This window comes from Hippocampus zosterae, chromosome 18 (assembly GCF_025434085.1).
Source record: "Hippocampus zosterae strain Florida chromosome 18, ASM2543408v3, whole genome shotgun sequence".
In the NCBI taxonomy this organism is placed as follows: Eukaryota; Metazoa; Chordata; class Actinopteri; order Syngnathiformes; family Syngnathidae; genus Hippocampus; species Hippocampus zosterae.
Genome location: NC_067468.1, coordinates 14,293,711 through 14,307,309, shown reverse-complemented (window position 1 = coordinate 14,307,309; position 13,599 = coordinate 14,293,711). Strand labels below are relative to the sequence as shown.

Below are 13,599 nucleotides of genomic sequence, written 5' to 3'. Positions count from 1 at the left end.
AGCGAACGGGACTTTCAGAAAACTGTGATCAGTCGTCACCAAAACTCACGTGCGCGCCTCGACTCGTGACCACGCGTAAATCTCGGGAAAATATCAAAACGATTGTCTCAAATTTTGTCCATGTTCCGCTCACTGCCGCAGAGGTGAGCCGAGTTTACATCGGCTTTATGAGGACGTTATTTGCTTCACTTGCAACCGTGCATGGCTATTAGCGCTGCTGCGAATTAGATGTTGTTTATCAACAAGGCTCATTTGCATGGAGGTGGGAAGTTTTCCACCAAATATGCATATTCATTTAAATCTGCGGAAATCACACCAGCGCATTGAGACACAATCTGCTGTAAAGCACAGTTCGGGAAGTATGCACGTGTTTTGCAAATTAGATGCCATCCGTGCCACGAAAAAGTCACGTAATCCTTGAGTCAATTTGGTCCTAAGTGTCTTCTACAAAATATTTCTGACATTATCCAATCCAAACAGTCACTCTTCCTTATCGTATTGTCAGTGCCTGTGCAGTTTCGGGCAGGGCCACCACAACGCCAAAAGGCTTAATGCCGGACCCTGAGGTACTCCCTCAGACTCAACCATTTACATAGCAAAAATGTAAGAGTCACTATTTCCAAACTATGTTAAATTTAGATAACCATGTACATACATCACGAATTTAACGTTACTGTTCAGGAATGGCCAACACAGTGGGTGTATAAACATAAATATAGAGTTTGTTTCACCACGTCTTTGTGCATGTAGACTTCACTGCCGTCCGATTCTTTTCCAGTGAATCCCACTGGCTGCCAGTTGTTATATAAAACCTTAAACGGCGGCCATATGCGCCGCGGCCCCTGTGCCCCAGATTAAGCATGCCAGCAGATGGAATGGGGAGACATGATTCAGTGCTTTACCTCACAGCTCCAAGACCACTTTAATGACCTATCGTCGCACGTAAAAAGGAGATGAATGGCACGGCCGGCTGCATGGGAGGGAGGAAATTGGAACATAGGTGATTATTACTTTGCGGGGTTCCTGAAACTAGCAGGGGTTTACGTTGCATCGGTGGGCGACAGAGAATTTACGGGATGACATGGGTAAATAAATGACACTTTGAGACAGTAATTCATGCCTTTGTCACATCCCGGCTCGATTACTGCAACGCCCTGTACTTTGGAGTCAGCCAGTCCTCCATCAAGCGCCTTCAGCTGGTACAGAATGCCGCTGCTCGCCTCTTGACTGGTACTCGTAAGAGGGAGCATATAACTCCTACTTTGGCATCCCTTCACTGGCTCCCCATTCATTTTAGAATTATTTTTAAGATCCTCCTCTTTGTTTTCAAATCTCTGAATAATCTCGTGCCACCTTACCTCTCTGAGCTCATACGCCCCTACACCCCTGCCCGGCGCCTCAGGTCTGTGGACCAGTCTTTGCTAGACGTACCAAGAACTAAACTGAGGCTCAGAGGGGATCGAGCCTTTTCTGTTGCTGGTCCATCTCTCTGGAATGACCTCCCACTGAACATTCGGCAAGCCTCCTCGCTGCCCATCTTTAAAGCCCTCCTCAAAACTCACTTGTATTCTTTGGCGTTTGACTCAGCATGACTTAGATTTGCTCTTGATTTTACTGCTTGGTGCTTTCTACCGCCTTATTACTTATTACTTATTACTTATTACTGATTCGTCTTACTGTTTATTGTATATGTTAAATCGCTCCATGTACAGCACTTTGTATGCAGCGATGGCTGTTTGAAAGTGCTCTATAAATACTGTTGACTTGACTTGACTTGACTTGACTGAATTCAATCGTACAATGCTCAAATCTCAATGGTCATTTTTTTTGTTTGGGAATTTCATGGGAATGCCTCTTGCGCTTTGCTCTCAGGACGTCTCGCAAAAACAAGATCAGAGACTGCTTACAATGTGCTTCTGTTCTGGCCTCCGAAAACAGGTGACATGCAGTATTTATGCATATCGTAGTCATGCGCGGGCGTTTACCTCACTTCACTTGTTTCAAAACGTCGATGGCATGCCAAAGAAAAGGAATGGGTGAGTCCTTGAAGTCACAAAAAAAAAGAGGAAACTGATTCGGTAGGAAGTTTGGGGCATGAAATATTAATGCGGCGTCTCGCGTCTTTGAGCTACATCTGTGCTCGTTAGTGACACGTGTGTCAAGATCTCACGAATGTGTACTTACAATTAGCCAAATACAATCACGACTAAAAAGATTGAATGGAAAAACATACATTTGGGTCTGCATTATAAATGGGCTTTTTTTTTAGAGCGTCTATGGATGAAAACATTTTATAGCGGCTCTCAAAATGAATTTTCTTAATCGTTCCAACGTTTTTTGGCACCGTCATGCTGTCATAGCAGAGGTTAGCGTGGATGTATAGCAAGTTCTCACAGCTGAGATCATCATGTTTGTTCTTAAGAATGGAGCCGTCGTGCCTCTCCTAGCGGCGAGTCCTGTTAGCTTAGCCAGCGAGGTTCGGATGCTTCAAATAATGTTAGCATTTTGGATCATGAGCGAACGGCGTCCTGTTAGCTTAGCCAGCCACGTTCGGATGCTTCAAATAATGTTAGCATTTTGGATCATGAGCGAACGGCAGTAAACAAGTGTCGGCTCTCTCTTGCATTCGTCTATTGCATTGTGTCTGTTTTACAGAGGCGCTGATAATCCGTGTACTTATGTCAATACGCCCCCAAAAAATCTGAATATGTACTCTGATATCTTTACTACCGCACAATCGAAATCATTCTTTATCCTTGAATCAATTATCATGCTCGTATATATTTTTTTTTCGAAACAGCTTTGTGAACACCACCCAGATCTCGACATGTGTGTATTCGTACTTGCACAGCACCAAGAATTTTATTTTGTGGGATTCTTTGTTCATGCGCAGCTTCTTTTAACTCATCCTTTTTTTTCAGACTGTGACACCGTCAGCTTTTATGACGACATCTTGTCGGCTTCAAATAAAAGTCTGTAGAGTTCTGATAACTCTCATAAGGTTTATAGCGGCATGTCACATTTTTGTTTGCTCCCCCCCTCATCTTAAACGTTTGTTGTTTTCCTCGAGTAAAAATGTTGTTGATCCAGTGCTCAGTCTAATGAAGCCCAGGTTGGAACTGTCCAAAATAAGCACTTTGATATTTCTATTACAGCGAGGAAACAGGAAGATTTTTTTTTTTAATACCCTTCCTCTCAAAGGCTCTTGACTCTTTTTCTGATGTCTGCTTTTGGGCTTCCAGAAACATGTTGTCTTTGAGTCCCGCTGAGCCATTTTCCCTTTTTAATTGGTTGGAAATTTTCTTGCAGTGAAATTGTTCAAATGTTTGTCACACTCACGTTTGGAATTGATGTTGATTTCTTCACGAGTGGTTTCCGCCGATTTAGGATGAGGGACATGTTTTTGTGGTTTTCACAAATGAATCAGATGACCTGCATCAACCTGACTGCAACTGCCGACCAAGTGCTGTCGCATGAAATTGTTATAAGTTTAAAAAAAAAAAAAACTGACAAATTTTGACATAATTTTAGATTGATATTTTTCTTTTTATTCTTAGTTTGCGCTCAACCCATACTAATATCATTTTGGTATTGTTAGAGATGGACACAAATATCTGCTCTGAGTTTTTGTGACAATTTCAACAAAAAGAATAATTAAATCTACCGCAACCCTAAAATGGCCGCCACGAACCCACAATGGAAAACAATTGGCAAAAATGACTTTACTATATGTGACAGGACAAATACATTTTGCATACAGTGATTTGCATGGCGTTATTTCTTTATAATAAAGTATGCTTTCACTAATATTTCAATTCAGTAATGAGGAAAAGAAAAAAAAAACCACATTGACACAGCGCGGAGGTGTTCCTTTTCACCGCGCTCTCTTAATTGTGCCTTTGCATGAAAAACTTTCGGGGGGGGGGGGGCACAGACAAAAGAAGAAAAGCCGCATATATTTGTTTTGCATAACGCACATGGAGGACAGAATGCGGAATTCACTTAAGCGAAGCTTAATGAAACGTAAGCCCTAATGGAGTCGGCCGCGTGTTGTATGCGTTTTGCGCCAGTGTGGTGAAAAACGACCACGCTTCCTGTCGCAAATGACACCGTCGGGTTTCATGCTTTTGATAGGGGGGGATGAACCTTTCATTTGAAGCCATTTTGTTCCACAACCTATTTGTTCAGGATGACTTGACAAATACTTCTAAATGCCGCGAGAGGAGGACGCAAGAACGACAAAGTCGGCTCGGGCTGTCGTCTCGCGTGCGGAAAGAAAGAAAAAATAAAGTGTACCGTCACATTGACAAAACGCTTCTGTGGGGAGAAAAGGGACTTTCGACATGCAAAGTAAAGGAGCATTAAGTACAGTATGCATGTCAGATTTGCGTGAATACGGCAGAGATAATTAGCCACGATCAACAGTCTCATCACTTGTCAGACTATTTTTACATGAAAAGGTTTTGTTAACGGGACGTCTGATAAGTGCGAATGCTGAAAGACGGCGGCGGCCATTTAAAATGTTCTAATAATGCAAAAGAATGTTTCTTTTTTGCTTTTACATTTGCTTTATGTGGCTGTTTGTTTTTTGACGACTGGCCGGACGCTATAGTCCAAATTTTTTTGTTGCTTTTTCTTTGACTTTTTTTTGTGACCCTCCAAAAGATGACACCATCAACTAACCCACCGCCTGACCCTGCACATTTTTCTTTCCTCACTTTTTCTTGTGACACTGAAACAGGAAGATGCTGTTAAATACGTGGTTGGCAACCGAGCTCTGAGTGCCTTTTCTTCCCCCCCCCCCCCCCCCACACCCCCACCAACTCCCTCAACACTTTTTGGAAGAAAAAAAAATGATGACACTAAATTTCTGCTTGCCTCTTGGCTTTCTATGTCTCTGGATGACGCAGGCTAACCCTTCACATTTTGCTGTTTTTTGGAGGGTGCGGAGGGGGTGGGGGGTGTTCTGTCGCTTTTTGTGACACTTGAAACAAAAGATGCCATTGACTAGATGAGTGCACAAATTGTGCTCTTTCTGTGTCTTTTTTCTGTGCCACTTGATACAAAAGATCATGCCGACTTGTGGCCATCGAACTGTGGATGTTGTGTTTTGCTTTGACTTTCTGTGTGTGATTTGTTTTTGTGTGTGTGGGGGCCACAGAGAATCTAAAAGAGACCGCTAACTCACTGACTGTTTAACGCTGCACATATTTAGCTTTTTTGGGGGGGGGGCTTTTTTCATTACCCACTGTCCAAATGACAATGCTGATTAGTTTGCTATTTTAACATGCTTAAGCTATTTCTTTGTCTTTCTGAGTCTTTTTGTGTGCAACACTTAATCCAAAAGTCGCTAAGTTGATTAATTTTGGCTTTATGTGCTTTTTTCACATTTACCGTAATTAAAAAAAAACTTGTTCTCACTCTCAATCTCACAAGATTTTTGTCTTTCTGTTCCGTTCAGTTTCTTGGTCTTTCTGAGGTGATTGGCACACCGCAAGATTCAAGACAAGGCCACGGAAAATCCTCCTGGACCACCCCACCACATCCTGCCCACCACCTCCTCCCTTCAAGGCAAGCGCTACCGAACCACGCGCACCAAAACCAGCAGACATTCAAACAAGCTTCTTCCCTCTCGTCATGCGCTCCCTTAACAGTCGCTCAAACCTCTTTTTGGCTCTTTGCATTTTTTTTTTTTTTTTACACACCTCCGTGGAACTGTATAGTATGACTGCCTTGATCGTTTTAGCTCCAGCTCTCGACAATTGTTGATGATCAATATTCCACTTCTAAAGCGCTCAAGGACTTTTGGTATAATTGCACACCTAAAGTGGTCCTACAATTACTGCTACTGGTCACTTGAAATAAAAATAAAATAAAATAAACTCGTGCCTTTGTTGATCGCAGTTGCTTGTTATTGCAATATTAGAGTAGCCTGTACTACCTGAGACAAATTTCTTGTGTTGTTTTTACATACGCGGCCAATAAAAATGATTCTGATTTGATTGGATATTTTTATTCATATTTTTTTCGGCTCTCCAAAGGCAATTAGGATAAATATTACTCCACTGAATTTGTCTGATGGCCTGGTGGCGCCTCCATTGGTACATTTTGTATGTTTTTTGATTAGTGAGTGAAGGACAACAGCAAGAAACTTGCAGGCTTGATCAACAACAAAGCAGAGAGCCGTTTTTTTTTTTTTTTTAAGCCACCCGACTTTTCAGAATCAGAATCAGAATCAGAATCATCTTTATTGGCCAAGTATGTAGAACACACAAGGAATTTGTCTCCGGTATAACACGCTGCACTAGTATCATCTTAAACAACAAAATCATTGAACCTTAAATGAACCATTTTAGAGTAACCAGTAGTTTTATAGTACCATTTTGTGGTGCAAGAAGAGTGACTATGTCAGTGACTGTTTAAGGAGTTAATGGCTAGAGGGAAGAAGCTGTTTAAGTGTCTACTGGATTTGGTGCGCATGGATCTGTAGCGTCTGCCTGAGGGGAGTGGCTGAAAAAGGTGGTGGGCAGGGTGCGGGGGATCCAGGAGGATTTTCCGTGCCCTTGTCTTGATTCTTGCAGTGTGCAAGTCCTCAAGAGTGGGTAGGGCGGTGCCAACGATTTTTTCTGCCGTCCTAACTGTCCGTTGAAGTCGGATTTTGTCCTTTTCAATGGAGCAAACTGATTGGAACGGGAAATTATGAACTTAAAGTGAATAGCGTGGAAGATTTGTTAGCACGACCATAACGTGCAAGAACTGCATCAAACCACCAGACTGTTGCGCTTTTCATTTGCAATGCTCTTTAACTGTAGCCTCTTTCGGTTCTTCTTTGTTTCTCGGCGTCTCTCCCTTCGGTCTCTTCTACATGAAGTAAAAATGAATGCTCAATTAGCTGAACGGTCCGCTAATCAAAGATCTTCCACTTTCCCCCCGCGGATGAAGTCCTATGTTGTGTTGGGTCATTGTCTTGTTGCGCGATGAAGCTTCTCGCAATTAAGTTTCGATGCAATTCTCTGTAAATTGCCAAACAAAATGGTTTTGTGGCCTTCAAAATGCATTCGGCCGCGACCATCACGAGTTACATCCCGCGAGCGCGGTCCAAAAGCGGCCATGCAAACCCGAGCGATGACATTATCTCCGCCGCGCTTCGTCGAAGAGCTTGCGTGTTTCGGATCATCAGCAGATCTTTTCTTTCTTCAGACTTTTGCCTTTTCGTCCCTTTGGCCGAGGTTAATCTTGGTCTCAAAGTCCATAAAACTTTTTTTTTCCTTCTAAAACTTTTGTGGCTCATCTCTGTGGCTCATTTGCACATTTTTTTTTCTGATGAGTGGCTTGCAGCTTGTGGTATGGCACACACATTTCTTCCCTCAAGGTCTTTATTGATGAAATAACTCATGATGGTATAGAAGCAGTCAATATGTTTACTCATTTGAAAAGTGTGGGGCGGGAGGGGGGGAGGGTGTCTCCAAATTGCCACTGCACAGCGCAGATGTTTTGAACACCTGCTTCCAGTTCACGATTAGAGCTCCGCATGAGAGGCGTCATTTTGATTGGCCATGGCTGATATTGGTTATGATCACTCCCACAGTGACACAGACCTCCCTTTGTAGCGCCACTGGCCTGCGTTTGGCTGTGAAGTGACCAACGGTGGTTGTAAAGCACCTCCGGTGTAGACACACGCTGCGGACCGCACATGATTTCCATGATTCGACAGAGCCCTCCGTCACACTGCCCCCAGGATGATCAAAAATGGAAGCATTTAAATAGTAATATTGGCCTTTTGAGATTGTATCATAACATGCCCAGTAAAAAGCATGCTGCAATCTGATTTCTTCATTGGCACGCTGCGTGTGGTATTTTTTTTATCAATGACATTAATTTTAATTCATAAAATCGATATAAAGTTAATCCTATGATCTTGTTTTAAACTTTACATTTTTTATATAAATTATATATATAAAAATTATCTTCCGAGCCGCTTGATCCTCACTAGGGTCGCGGGGGGTGCTGGAGCCCATCCCAGCTGTCTTCGGGCAGTAGGCGGGGGACACCCTGAATCGGTTGCCAGCCAAATAAATTATATACATTTTAAAAAAATAAATAATCTTGCTCTGAGTGCGCATAACTAACATTGGGGTTTTTTTTTGTTTTTTGGGGGGTTTTTTTTTGTTCCACAGATTTTAATTGCAGCCCTCGCAGTGGTTGATTGCACATCGGACTCATTTTCATACAGTGGCTGTGGAGCTGATCCAGTCACAGAGTCAAATGTTGCAAATAAGTCAAGCGCCTCCCGGCCGAGCAGATGTTTTCGTAATCTGCATTATACATCTCTTTTGTCTCGCTAAATTACAGCGGATGAAGCAAGCCGACATCTGGCGCTCTTTTTTTTTTTTTTCTTTTCAACATCGCGTTATTATACTTTATATTGCAATTTTCTGTGTTAACGTTCCCTGGAGGGCATTAATAACAGAGACTCCTTCGGAATAGACGGCCGTAATCGTCGACCCCTTCGAACTCTAGTTCCTGCCAAGGTATTATGTGGTAGAAACGGTTGGGTGGGGCAGTGGAGGGGCGGGGGCAATTTTTTCATGTTAATAAGGAGGCAAAGTCCAGCCATAAATCACACAGACAGAGACGCAATTGAAATGCCTTTGTGAAATCCCCCCCGTGAAATTCATCTGGCCAGAAGTGTTCCAAATATTATAGAATGCATCTTAATCACACGCTACGGTGCGCAAGGGGGTGGGCGGGGGAACAATAGGAAGACACAAACAGTGCGAGAGAGGTCAGGTATTATTTCGCTTGACCTGAGCTGTTTGCTTGGGCTTGATTTATATATTTTTACTTTGGCGCTGTCATTCCGCCCGCCCCCCCACCCCCGAAAAAGGCAGCCATGGAGTTTTTATTCATGTATTTTCATCGTAGAGGTGTTACAAGCGAAGCGAGTGCCGGCATCAGTAAACATTGCAGCAGGCAATCGGAGTGACAGGCAATATCGCGCGTGGCCTTACATCTGTCTACATTGTGTCTCATTACCTAAAGGTCAAAGAAGCAATGCTGCAAGAGTTTATTCGGGGGGGGGGGTGTATTGAAACGTGTATAGAATAATTTAGTCCAGTGGTTAGCAAGTCGGCTTCACAGTGCAGAGGTACCGGGTTCAATTCCAGCTCCGGCCTCCCTGTGTGGAGTTTGCATGTTCTCCCCGGGCCTCCGTGGGTTTTCTCCGGGTGCTCCGGTTTCCTCCCACATTCCAAAAACATGCGTAACAGGCTGATTGAACACTCTAAATTGTCCCTAGGTGTGAGTGTGAGTGCGAATGGTTGTTCGTCTCTGTGTGCCCTGCGATTGGCTGGCAACCGATTCAGGGTGTCCCCCGCCTCCTGCCCGAAGACAGCTGGGATAGGCTCCAGCACCCCCCGCGACCCTAGTGAGGATCAAGCGGCTCGGAAGATGAATGAATGAATTGTGGAAGGGTTTCAGACATACCTGAACAATTGAGCAAGCAAGTCATTTCTTTTCATTTTTTTTTATTATTAATATTTTTTTAATCTAGATCATTACCACCGCTGCATCGAGTTTATTGACCCCCCCCCCCCCCCCCCCGACTTGCTTGCTCACCTCAGTTATGATCCGGAGCCGCTTCCGTGCCACGACTGGACGAAACTATCTGCAACATTACGTCCGAAATGAGATTTGTTGGCAGCACAGATCGGCACATATTTGACGACGCTGCGTTTTCGACGAGGCGGATTAAACACGCAATTTTATCCTCCTTTTAAATCTACCCCAAACCACGTATGTTTTGTGTCGATGTCATATTTTCCATAATGGCTGCCATGCACTCTAATAATACATATACATAGCATGCTCGTACTGTCATCAAGAACACGCGGTCGGTGTAAATGTACAAGATCACGACTGCTTCACAGCTTTCGCTTTTGAAAATGAGATCCATGTCGTGTCTTGCCCGAGCCACTTAGCAGGTCTCTGTTGTGCGAGCCCCTGGAGAACAGAACAAATGGCCGCGAGATACCAGGCCGCGTGTTCTCTTTGTCTTGATAAAAATCTCTAAAACCTATACTTTCTTGAGAGAATTAAAAAAAAAAATCTCATTTAAATTATTCAGTTGCTTTTCTTTTCTCAAAGTTACGAGGCTCCCTAGAAATGCATCTTTGGCCAGATTGACCCGAATATGGTTTGATGAGGCACAGCAGGTCGACAAATTTTTTTTGTCTGCGCTTCCAACACACACACGCAATACATCGTCTGCCTTCATGAATATAAATGGCCCCGACGTCAGAACATTAAAAACACATTTTGGGGTCTCAAAGTCACTGTAGAGAGGATGCTGGATACACATTAAGCCCTTCTCTGCGATTCTGGAATACATTTAAGCGCTACTGTTGGCCAAACATTTATAATTCCAATGCTTTTGTTTTTTTTTTTGTACGTGAGCATTATTCTGTGTTCAAAAATTCAAGTGGGTCTCCGGACGTCCATTGAAATGAAGGCTGAAGTTGGCCACAATCAGCAAATCTCATTTCACGGATTCACAAATAAAACCGCATGAACCTTTCCGAAAAGGCAAGAAATATATCCAGACGTTATAAAATGTAATGAACAAAATGTTACTTTTGAATTGTTTGCATACTAGCGGGTGGGCCTCTGGCATGCCTGCCCACCCATCAGGTGCGAAACTAAGCAACCAAGTAAATATGTGCGGATATTGTGTGCGCCAGCCGTTGACTATTTCTTCTCATTTCTTTTCAAGTTTTGAAAAGCACAAGACCTACAGTACCAATCCCTCACTTACAAACGTACAAATATTTTTGGGCTCCACTTATTTTATTTTTTTTTCCACGTAACCACCAGCCAGTTTGCCTCGTTTCTGGTTTTCTGCGACGTACGCCAACAGGAAAAATAATAATAAACAATAATAATAAAAGTTCAGACTCTGAACCTCCCACAGAACATCTGAGTCGCTTGTACTCTCAACAAAACAACGAAAATGTCGGACATTGTTATGCTAGCTTGGAATACAGAGTGCCGCATGTTGCCTCGTGCTGTAAACACAGCGCTCACTTTCATGTGCGATCAAGCTCAATGCATTTACCAGCTGCCGCGCCGAGCTGGAGGATGCGCGGCCGGCTTTTTGTTCGTCGAGGTGAGAAAAGGAAAATGCAAGGATAACGAAGAACATGTTTAGCGGAAAATAAACGATGTTCATGTCATATAATGGTCTGGCACATGTTGTTGCTGTATTTTCTGGTGGGCGAGGTGGGAAGAGGAGTTATTTACATGGACCTACGACACCCAAGAATGGCGATTATGGATACAGCCGATGGGGGGGGGGAATGCCCGTAGTGTAATATGTACTTAAAACGCCTACGTGGCAAAGCCTTTCTTGTAGGACTGCCATTCGTTGTTTTCACTGTGCATATGATACACATCTACAATTTTCATGCATGGGAAAATGCAGCTCAAGATTCTCCCCGCCTTGTAGCATTTCATGTACGGCCGCCGCATTATTATTCATGACTCTGAAGCAGTTGTGCTACCGAGTTGAGGTTGCTAGAGCAAATACATACATATACTGTATACATCTTCCGAGCCGCTTGATCCTCACTAGGGTCGCGGTGGGTGCTGGAGCCTATCCCAGCAGTCTCCGGGCAGTAGGCGGGGGACACCCTGAGTCGGTTGCCAGCCAATCGCAGGGCACACAGAGACGAACAACCATTCGCACTCACACTCACACCTAGGGACAATTTAGAGTGTTCTATCAGGCTGCCATGCATATTTTTTGGAATGTGGGAGGAAACCGGAGCACCCGGAGAAAACCCACGCAGGCCCGGGGAGAACATGCAAACTCCACACAGGGAGGCCGGAGCTGGAATCGAACCCGTTACCTCTTCACTGTGAAGCCGACGTGCTAACCACTGGACTACCGGGCCGCCACATATATATATATATATATATATATATACATATATATACATATATATATATATATATATATATCAAGGGGAAAAAAAAGTTATGTGGAGCCTTGGCTGGATGAAAAACAAAAGCTCCAACAGGCAGTTAACAAGCTCACAAGGCCATATATAGCATTTAAATATGGAAATGTAAACTGGGAATGGCGGAATTCAATGGGCGACTTCCGTGGCTGCGGATTAAAAGTGTCAGCGCCTGCCACAAACGCCATTAACTTCAGGGCCGGCGCGACAGCTTTTTCAAAAATATTATTACATGAACATTTCAGATGCTCTTTCACTATATTAGACAGATTAAGCGGCTAATGTGAGACAACGTCGGCGGCGAGAACCGACGTCTCCTCCTCTGAGTGCTCTGTTGTGGAGATTGCCAACGTCTCGCGGGAAGGTGGCAGCAACCCACGCGGTGAATTAGTCGCCGCTTAACCCCGGCACTTCCCTTCACGCCTCCCCCCTGTTTCGTCGCTAATTGGCCGGCCCTCTTGCTTGCTGACGATTAGTCGGCCTCCAGCTGGGGCTTTTTGGGCACAAAAGCAAAGTGGCACGGATAGTGCAGCAGATAAGGACAAACAAACAAACAAACAAAAAAAGACATGTTGAGTTCATTCGCCGAGGGGAGCACAAGAAATGCAGGACACAAAGAAGGCGCAGCTATTGTCCGAAGCGCCTCGTGATCAAAAACAGAATTTACAGTTTTTTAAAATTATTTTAAATAATAAAATTAAATAATTTACAGTTTTTGTAAATTATTGTAATTTACAGTTACAATCTGGAGGCGGCCCGGTAGTCCAGTGGTTAGCACGTCGGCTTCACAGTGCAGAGGTACCGGGTTCGATTCCAGCTCCGGCCTCCCCGTGTGGAGTTTGCATGTTCTCCCCGGGCCTGCGTGGGTTTTCTCCGGGTGCTCCGGTTTCCTCCCACATTCCAAAAACATGCATGGCAGGCTGATTGGACGCTCTAAATTGTCCCTAGGTGTGAGTGTGAGTGTGGATGGTTGTTCGTCTCTGTGTGCCCTGCGATTGGCTGGCAACCGATTCAGGGTGTCCCTCGCCTACTGCCCGGAGACAGCTGGGATAGGCTCCAGCACCCCCCGCGACCCTAGTGAGGATCAAGCGGCTCGGAAGATGAATGAATGAGTTACAATCTGCTTCACCAGGTCCCCCAAAACCACTTAAGAGAGTCCCAGTAACACCCCCCAGCTAAGATGGACTCCTGCTCACCCGCAAGCCCACTGAGGAGAAGCAGTGTCGAAAATGGAATCTCTTTTTCATCATTTCTTGTGTTGATTGTGACTGGCTGACTGCGGTTCACCCTCTTGGCTGAAAACAGCCATTATCTCTTCAACTGCTAAAAATACACCCGTCGTGCGCTTGTCCAAAAATGACTCAACTTGTTACACAAGCCGGCAAATATGATCTTCTAAACAAAGCCGTGATGAAATGACAGCTTTCATAAAATAATTTAAAAAATGTAAATAGAAAAAAAAAAACCTCAACAAAACAGTGTAAATGTTGTGTGGGTGAACCTCTCTTTCCTCACACTGTGCGTGACCTCACCGCGAGCTTTCATCTGTTTGATACTAAATACAGCAGACCTGCTTTCATGT

The 13,599-nt window shown here is 44.0% G+C and overlaps 1 protein-coding gene and 2 long non-coding RNA genes across 6 annotated transcripts in view; 1 reads left to right on the top strand and 2 right to left on the bottom strand.

The window, feature by feature from the left end:
- LOC127590901 (uncharacterized) overlaps positions 1-13,599 on the top strand; it is a 203,720-nt gene that overhangs the window by 135,375 nt on the left and 54,746 nt on the right. The gene's annotated exons all lie outside the window — the stretch shown is intronic.
- Positions 1-13,599, bottom strand: part of brinp1 (bone morphogenetic protein/retinoic acid inducible neural-specific 1) — a 96,395-nt gene that overhangs the window by 47,477 nt on the left and 35,319 nt on the right. The gene's annotated exons all lie outside the window — the stretch shown is intronic.
- LOC127590903 (uncharacterized) overlaps positions 1-13,599 on the bottom strand; it is a 355,000-nt gene that overhangs the window by 307,993 nt on the left and 33,408 nt on the right. The gene's annotated exons all lie outside the window — the stretch shown is intronic.